General features: G+C 35.3%; 1 non-coding gene across 1 annotated transcript; it reads left to right on the top strand.

The window, feature by feature from the left end:
* The first annotated feature begins 2,380 nt into the window (after positions 1 to 2,380).
* On the top strand, positions 2,381 to 2,486 carry LOC133799015 (small nucleolar RNA R71). The gene has a single exon (XR_009876224.1). It is a non-coding gene; the product is annotated as a small nucleolar RNA R71 (small nucleolar RNA).
* Positions 2,487 to 6,709: the final 4,223 nt, after the last annotated feature.

The following is a 6,709-nucleotide window of genomic DNA, read 5'->3' as shown; positions in this document are numbered from 1 at the left end:
TCTTCTAGGTCAATGGGGATTTGGTTATATCCTGAATACCCATCAAGAAAGCTATAAGATGCATGTCCAGCTAAACGTTCAAGCATTTGATCAATAAAGGGTAATGGAAAGTGATCTTTTCTAGTAACATTATTTAGCTTTCTATAGTTTATGCACACTCTCCACCCCGTTTGTGCTCGACTAGGGATTAATTCATTTTTCTCATTTTCAACAACAGTATCCCAAACTTCTTAGGCACAACTTGAACTTGACTAACCCATTGACTATCAGAAATAAGGTAAATGATACCTACGTCTAATAGTTTATTGACCTCTTCTCTAACTATTTCTTTCATATTTGGATTTTGCCTTCTTTGACATTCCCAAGAGGTCTTAGAATTTTCTTCTAGGTGGATTCTATGCATACATATGGATGGGCTAATTCCTTTAATGTCTCCAATGGTCCAACCTATGGCTTCTTTATGTTTTCTAAGGACATCTAAAAATTGATCTTCTTGTTATTTATCTAAGGCGGATGCTATGATAATAGGTAAGGTTTCAGACTCTCCTAAAAAGCATATTTTAAATTTTCTGGCAAAGGTTTCATGTCTAACTTTGGAGACTCAAAAATTGATTGAATATTCTCTAAGGATGAAAAAGGTTCACATCATTCATAGAATCATCAACATGTAAGCACATACCAAAATATTTTTCACAAAAGTCATGCAAGTCATTTCCATCTTCTTCAAAAATATTCTCAATCATGTTAACTTCATGCATTTCCTCACACTTAATAGATTTAGCAATATTAAATACATTCAATTCAATAGCCATATTTCCAAAAGATAATTTTAAAATGCCATTACGACGGTTAATGATTGCATTAGATGTAGATAAGAATGATCTACCTAAAAGGATAGGAATTTGAGCATGCACATGTTGCACAGGTTGAGTATCAAGAACAATGAAGTCAAAAGGAAAGTAAAATATATCAATTTTTATCAAAACATCTTCTATAATGCCTCTACAAATTTTCATAGAATGATCAGCTAATTGAATAGTTATAGAAGTAGGTTTTTGTTCACCAAGATCAAGTTGCTTATAAACAGAATAAGGCAATAAATTCACACTAGCACCCAAATCAAGTAAAGTCTTGTTAATAAAATGATCACCAATAATGCATGGAATTGTGGGACACCCAATATCTTTATATTTAACAAGACTTTTATATTGAATCATGGAACTAGCTTGTTCAATTAAAAATGCCTTTATAGGAACATTAGTGTTTCTTTTTATAGTAAAAAGATCCTATAAAAATTTAAAGTAGGCGGGAATTTGTTTAATGACATCTAAGAAAGGGATATTGATACTGACTTGCTTAAAAACTTCTAAGATGTCCTTATATTGGTCGTCTTTTTTAATTGGAAGTAATCTTTGTGGGAATGGGGCTTCGAGAGTGAAAGGATGGATTGGAGTATCCTCTTTTGAAGAGTGGTTGGCATTATAACTAGAAGGTTGACTCTTTTCTTTTTCTTTTTCTTCTTCAGCCTCGGGTATGTAATCGGGTTTGACAATGTTCTTTCCGGACCTAAGAGTTGAAATTGATTTGGCTTCTCCATTATGACTAGACTTTCCTATCTCATATTTACCTTTTGGATTTGGGATAAGTTGACTAGGAAATGTTCCTTTTTCTCTATCGACTAAAGCAGTAGCGAGTTTCCTACTTGTGTCTCGAGTTTTATAAATGATTGAGACCGATTTTGTAGGATTTGTTAAGTGGATTGCATAAATTGTTATAAAGTATCTTCTAAGGAAGGTTTCCTTTGTTGAGGATATGGTTGATTTTGTGGGGCATAAGTTTGGTTTTGTGTGTTGTATTGGTGCCCTTGATTCATTGGAGATTGGTTTTGTCTCCATGAAAAGTTTGGATGGTTTCTCCAATTTGGATTATAAGTGGATGAAAATGGGCAATCATTTGGTTTCCCATAAGCATGAAGAGCATTGGCCTCCTCAGAAAAGGCCTCTTTGTAGGAAGGACGTGATTGGGCATTATGGCAAGGACTAGAACATATAGAACAAACATTTTTTCTTGGTTGCATTGGAGAATTTATAGTTTGGCTTATGGCTAAGGCTTCTACTTTTCTCACTAATTTGTCTAAGGATTTCTTAAGTCTAATTCATATTTTACTTCATATCTTCCTCCTTTTTTTGGTGAATTAGTTGACCTAGACCTAGGATCAAAATAATTCCATTGCTATGAATTGAAAGATAAATCTTCAAGGGCGTCCCAAGCCTCTTGCCCTTGAAATTATAAAAAATTTCTAGTATGCATAGATTGAATCATTTGACGATTAGAGGGAGTCATACCATCATAAAAATATTTTACGAATCTCCATTTTTCAAAACCATGATGAGGACATTTTAATAATAAATCTTAAAATCTTTCCCAACATTCATAAAACTCTGCACTATCTTTTTGAAAAGCTTGGAGATTTCTCTCCTTAGACTATCAATTTTAGACATAGGAAAAGATTTCAACAAGAATTTATTATAAAGTTGATCCCATGTGGTTATATGTGAATCAACCTAATGAAATAGCAAAAAAAATCATAATATTTTTGTTCTAAGCATTGGATGTATACAATTTAATGACACATCTTACACAAATAATATTATGTTTTGCAAAATGAAGAACAAAATGTAATATTATCTAACAATCCAAAATACAAGGTATTAAAGGTGAAAGACATGTATGAAGAAGAAAAATCCATAAACTTTGTTGCATTACAAGGGAAATCAATTGTTGTGATATTTTTGCTATGCAAGTGCACACAGTCACAATTCGTAATAAAATGGTAAAACCAAGTATCGTCCTCAAGGACTGATTTATCAATTACCAGTCAATTAATTTCTTGTTCTATTTGATGAATTAAAATTTTTTATTTTTGTAAACACAGCAAAAGAAACTATAAAGTGCAGAAACAATAATTGAAAATTAAATGAGATAACAACTAATGGTAAAACTTTTAATGTAATCACTGAAGAAACAATTAGGATATTCAATCTCATCAACTATCCTCCCTTTTATTCCCTAATGCAAAGTGTGAATTCTTCTTCTTTTTACCTAATTCAATTAACAAGTTGATACAGCAGCCTATAATCATACTATGAATTATAAACTCAACCTAGGTGACAATTTCCTATATTTCTATGGTAAATTGAACCACAAAGGTAGCATTAATCTCGACAACTTAATAACAGTTACACAATTAATTTAGATACTTTCATTCTAAATTAGAATTATGTCCAATATAACCACAGCAGAATTAAATCTCACTTCTCAGATCTTGACTTAAAAACATATGTATATGACTAAAGATGGCCAATCAATAATCAATCTATAAAAACAGGTTATATGGAATTGAAGAAGAAGAAAATTGAAATTGCATTAGTTCATAACAGGGATTCAAGTGATTCAATTAAACATCCTAAACAGAAAATTAGTTCATAGTCATAATGCTAATCACAAAAAAAATTAAAGATAACATCAGGAAGAAGAAGAAAAACATGTAGAAATACTCTAAGTCTTCAGCCTTCAAAACCAGCTCTCATCCCCAATCCGTACGTCCCTTTTCTCTTCTCTTTTTTGCCATATTAAAACCTAGGACTTCAAATTTTAAAGAGGCGGGCCGCGGCTCTACATACACTATGCCGCGGCCCGTGTCCAATTTCCTGGGCAAAAGGTCCTCTTCATGCCGCGGCATTAGTCAGCCATGCCGCGGTCCGCGTCGACGAGTTCTGGGCAAAATGCCCATCTATGCCGCGGCCCTCTCTAGCCATGTCACAGCCCGAGGATTTCCTTAAAAACAATGGTTCTGTTTCCCACCTAGCCGCGGCTCCACTTTGCTCATGCCGTGGCTCTTAAGGGATTTTTCAATTTTTCGAGTTTTCATCCCAAAAATTTACCAACGCTTCCAAATTATGTTGAGAACCATTCTTCCTCGAAATATGATGAAAAACTTGGTTATTTCTTCCATTTCTTTGACATTTTCTTCCAAGTGCTCAATTCTTCCTGATATTCACAAAGACAGACAAACAAAGCATAAATCCGCACTAAATGAAAGAAAAACGAAATAAAAGACTACTATAAACATCACCAAAACATGATAAAAACTAGACTCAACAAACTCCCCCAAACTTAACCTTTACTCGCCCTCGAGTAAAAACCAAGTTAAACTAACAAAAAGAAGCAAACACAAAACGAACAAGCTAAACCATCATTACCATCTACACTGCTTTGCCAAAACTCATGAAATCTCAATTGCAATATTTATAACCAGAATTTCAGCTCAATTGCCTTAAAGTCCAATTTGTAAAGTTCAATTAGGGAAATCAATAATATATCATGAAAATGACTACAACATTTGGACTCTATCATATGTGCTCAACTCATTCCAGACAATTCCACAAACCAATTTTTCAATATGCTTGCATTACTTGACCTTCTCCACTAATGTCAATAACAAGTGTTTTGAAATCAAAAGGACTTTCACAGGTTATAGTGTTAGGCTTAGGCAAGGGTAGATGAAATTGTCATTTAGGCTCAATCGTTACCATAAGCATAAAAACCTTGAAACCAGCCAAATTTCTCTTCACCACACCAAAAATCACTCTTTTTTACAATTAGAGAGAGAGATTACCACACTTTCATCATTTTCTTCTTTTCTTTTCATATCATTTTTTTTTTTCAAATCACACTCCCCCAAACTTAATATTTTCTATATAAATAAAATCAAGGAGTGTGACAAATTGATATTTTTTTTTTCATAATCTAAAAACTTCTCTCTCTCTTCTTTTTGTACAATTATACTACATTCACATCATACCAATACCTCACTATTTTTCGTTTTTCCTTCCCACAAATTATATGCTTATGATAACAAAGGAAAAGGAAAAAAAAATGATGAAGTTAGGAAATTTAGGCTCAGATAGTATAATCAAGAACAAAAACCAAGTTTAAGGCTCAAAAAGGGTAACTATGGATAATTAAATCAAGGTTGGCTTGAAAGGCACAATCGATCCAATAAAATTGCCTAAATCACTTTTCTAAGCACATGTCATCAAGGATTTCGCCTCAAAGGCCAAATAATGCAAGTTCTATCAAATTCAAATTGTCATTCCACCAACCCTAGTCAAACACATATAATAAAATCCAAAATGTTGCATTTTCAAAACATATTAAAAATTTCCCACAAAACTTTTAAATTAAACTCTAAAACAATTGAACCAAGCACACAGTTGAATTCAATTTCCTTTTCACAAGCAAAGACAAAGCAACAACAGACACGAATGATGGTTTAACATTTACACTAAACAACACAGAAAATAACACAACAGACTAAAAACTAAACTAAACAACGCACAAACAAAATAAAACAAAATAAGCTCCCCCCCAAACTTAAGATGCACATTGTCCCCAATGTGATAAAGAAAAGGACAAGGGAAGAGAACTTACCTGACGCCACATCAGTATGGCGGAGGAGGTGGTGGAGGCGGCCACTGGTATGGAGAGTACTGTGGCGGAGGAGTGAAATAATTCTCATCAGCAGAGCTCATAGTCCACCTCGTTACTAAAGCATTCAACTCCTCAATGTGAACCCGCCCATACTCATTTTGTTGCACCATGAAGTCATTATAGTGCTGATTTTGCGCATGATGCGATTGGATTAAGTATTGATTTTGCTGAATAAGGTAATCCAATCGAGCATGCGTGCGTTGCATGTGCTCATCAATCGGTCCACCAATTTCCAAATTCGAAGGTGGGTTACTGGGACCTGCTGCATCTGCTTCCTCTTCCTCAGCTGGATCAATGTCCACTGGTTCATCAGCCCGGCTACGCTTGTTTTGCTGGCTAGAGGCAGGTGGCGTAAGAGAGGCCGAAGGGAATGCCGTAACCATAGTCTGATTGATTGCCCCCATTGGCCTCCGGACTAGATCGCTTGGGTAGACTGGTACCTCATAAGTGTTGCATAGGGTCGAGAGGAAGGTACCATGGGCAACACCAGCTGTAGTATTGAATTTGCTGGTGTTACGAATGTTATAGCGAATTATTTGGCCCACATCAACCTTCATTTGGGTCATGATAGCATAAACCAACAAGCAGCGCTCTCTATCAACAGAAGACAGATGAGAGGTCGGCAATAAACGTGAACTTACAAAATAAACCCATGCCTTCGCAATTGGATTGAGCTGCCACCTGTACAACTCTTTGGGCTTTCCATTATGATAGTTGAAACGTGCACCTTCCACACTCAGAACTGTAGCCACAGCATCATAGTCTGGCTCATCAAAATGGGCCAACTGCCAATGTTCGTCCTCTTGTGCAGACAATGAAGGGAGGCCCAGTAATTGGTTAAATGAATAAGATGTCGTAGGCACCAATTTACCCCTGACAAAATTGTTTTTTTCTGCATCAAGATATGGGAAGTTGGCAAAGAATTCATACATCTGAGAGCAGTTGGCTGGTCCCACATAGGTAGAGTCGCAAAAGAAGCCCCAATTACGTCGCAATATTTTAGCTTTGATGATATCATAGGCAGGGTTTTGTACTACGGTTGCCTCATGAAGCTCAAATCCCCTTTCCCTGACCACAGATCTCTTATGAATCTTTTTAAACAAATCAGCTGCCTCCTTATTGACAAATAGTTTCGTGTCATAATCAGCCGGGGCAG

The sequence above is a fragment of the Humulus lupulus genome, chromosome 8 (assembly GCF_963169125.1).
Source record: "Humulus lupulus chromosome 8, drHumLupu1.1, whole genome shotgun sequence".
Taxonomy (NCBI): Eukaryota; Viridiplantae; Streptophyta; class Magnoliopsida; order Rosales; family Cannabaceae; genus Humulus; species Humulus lupulus.
This window is presented reverse-complemented; position numbering and strand designations above follow the sequence as displayed.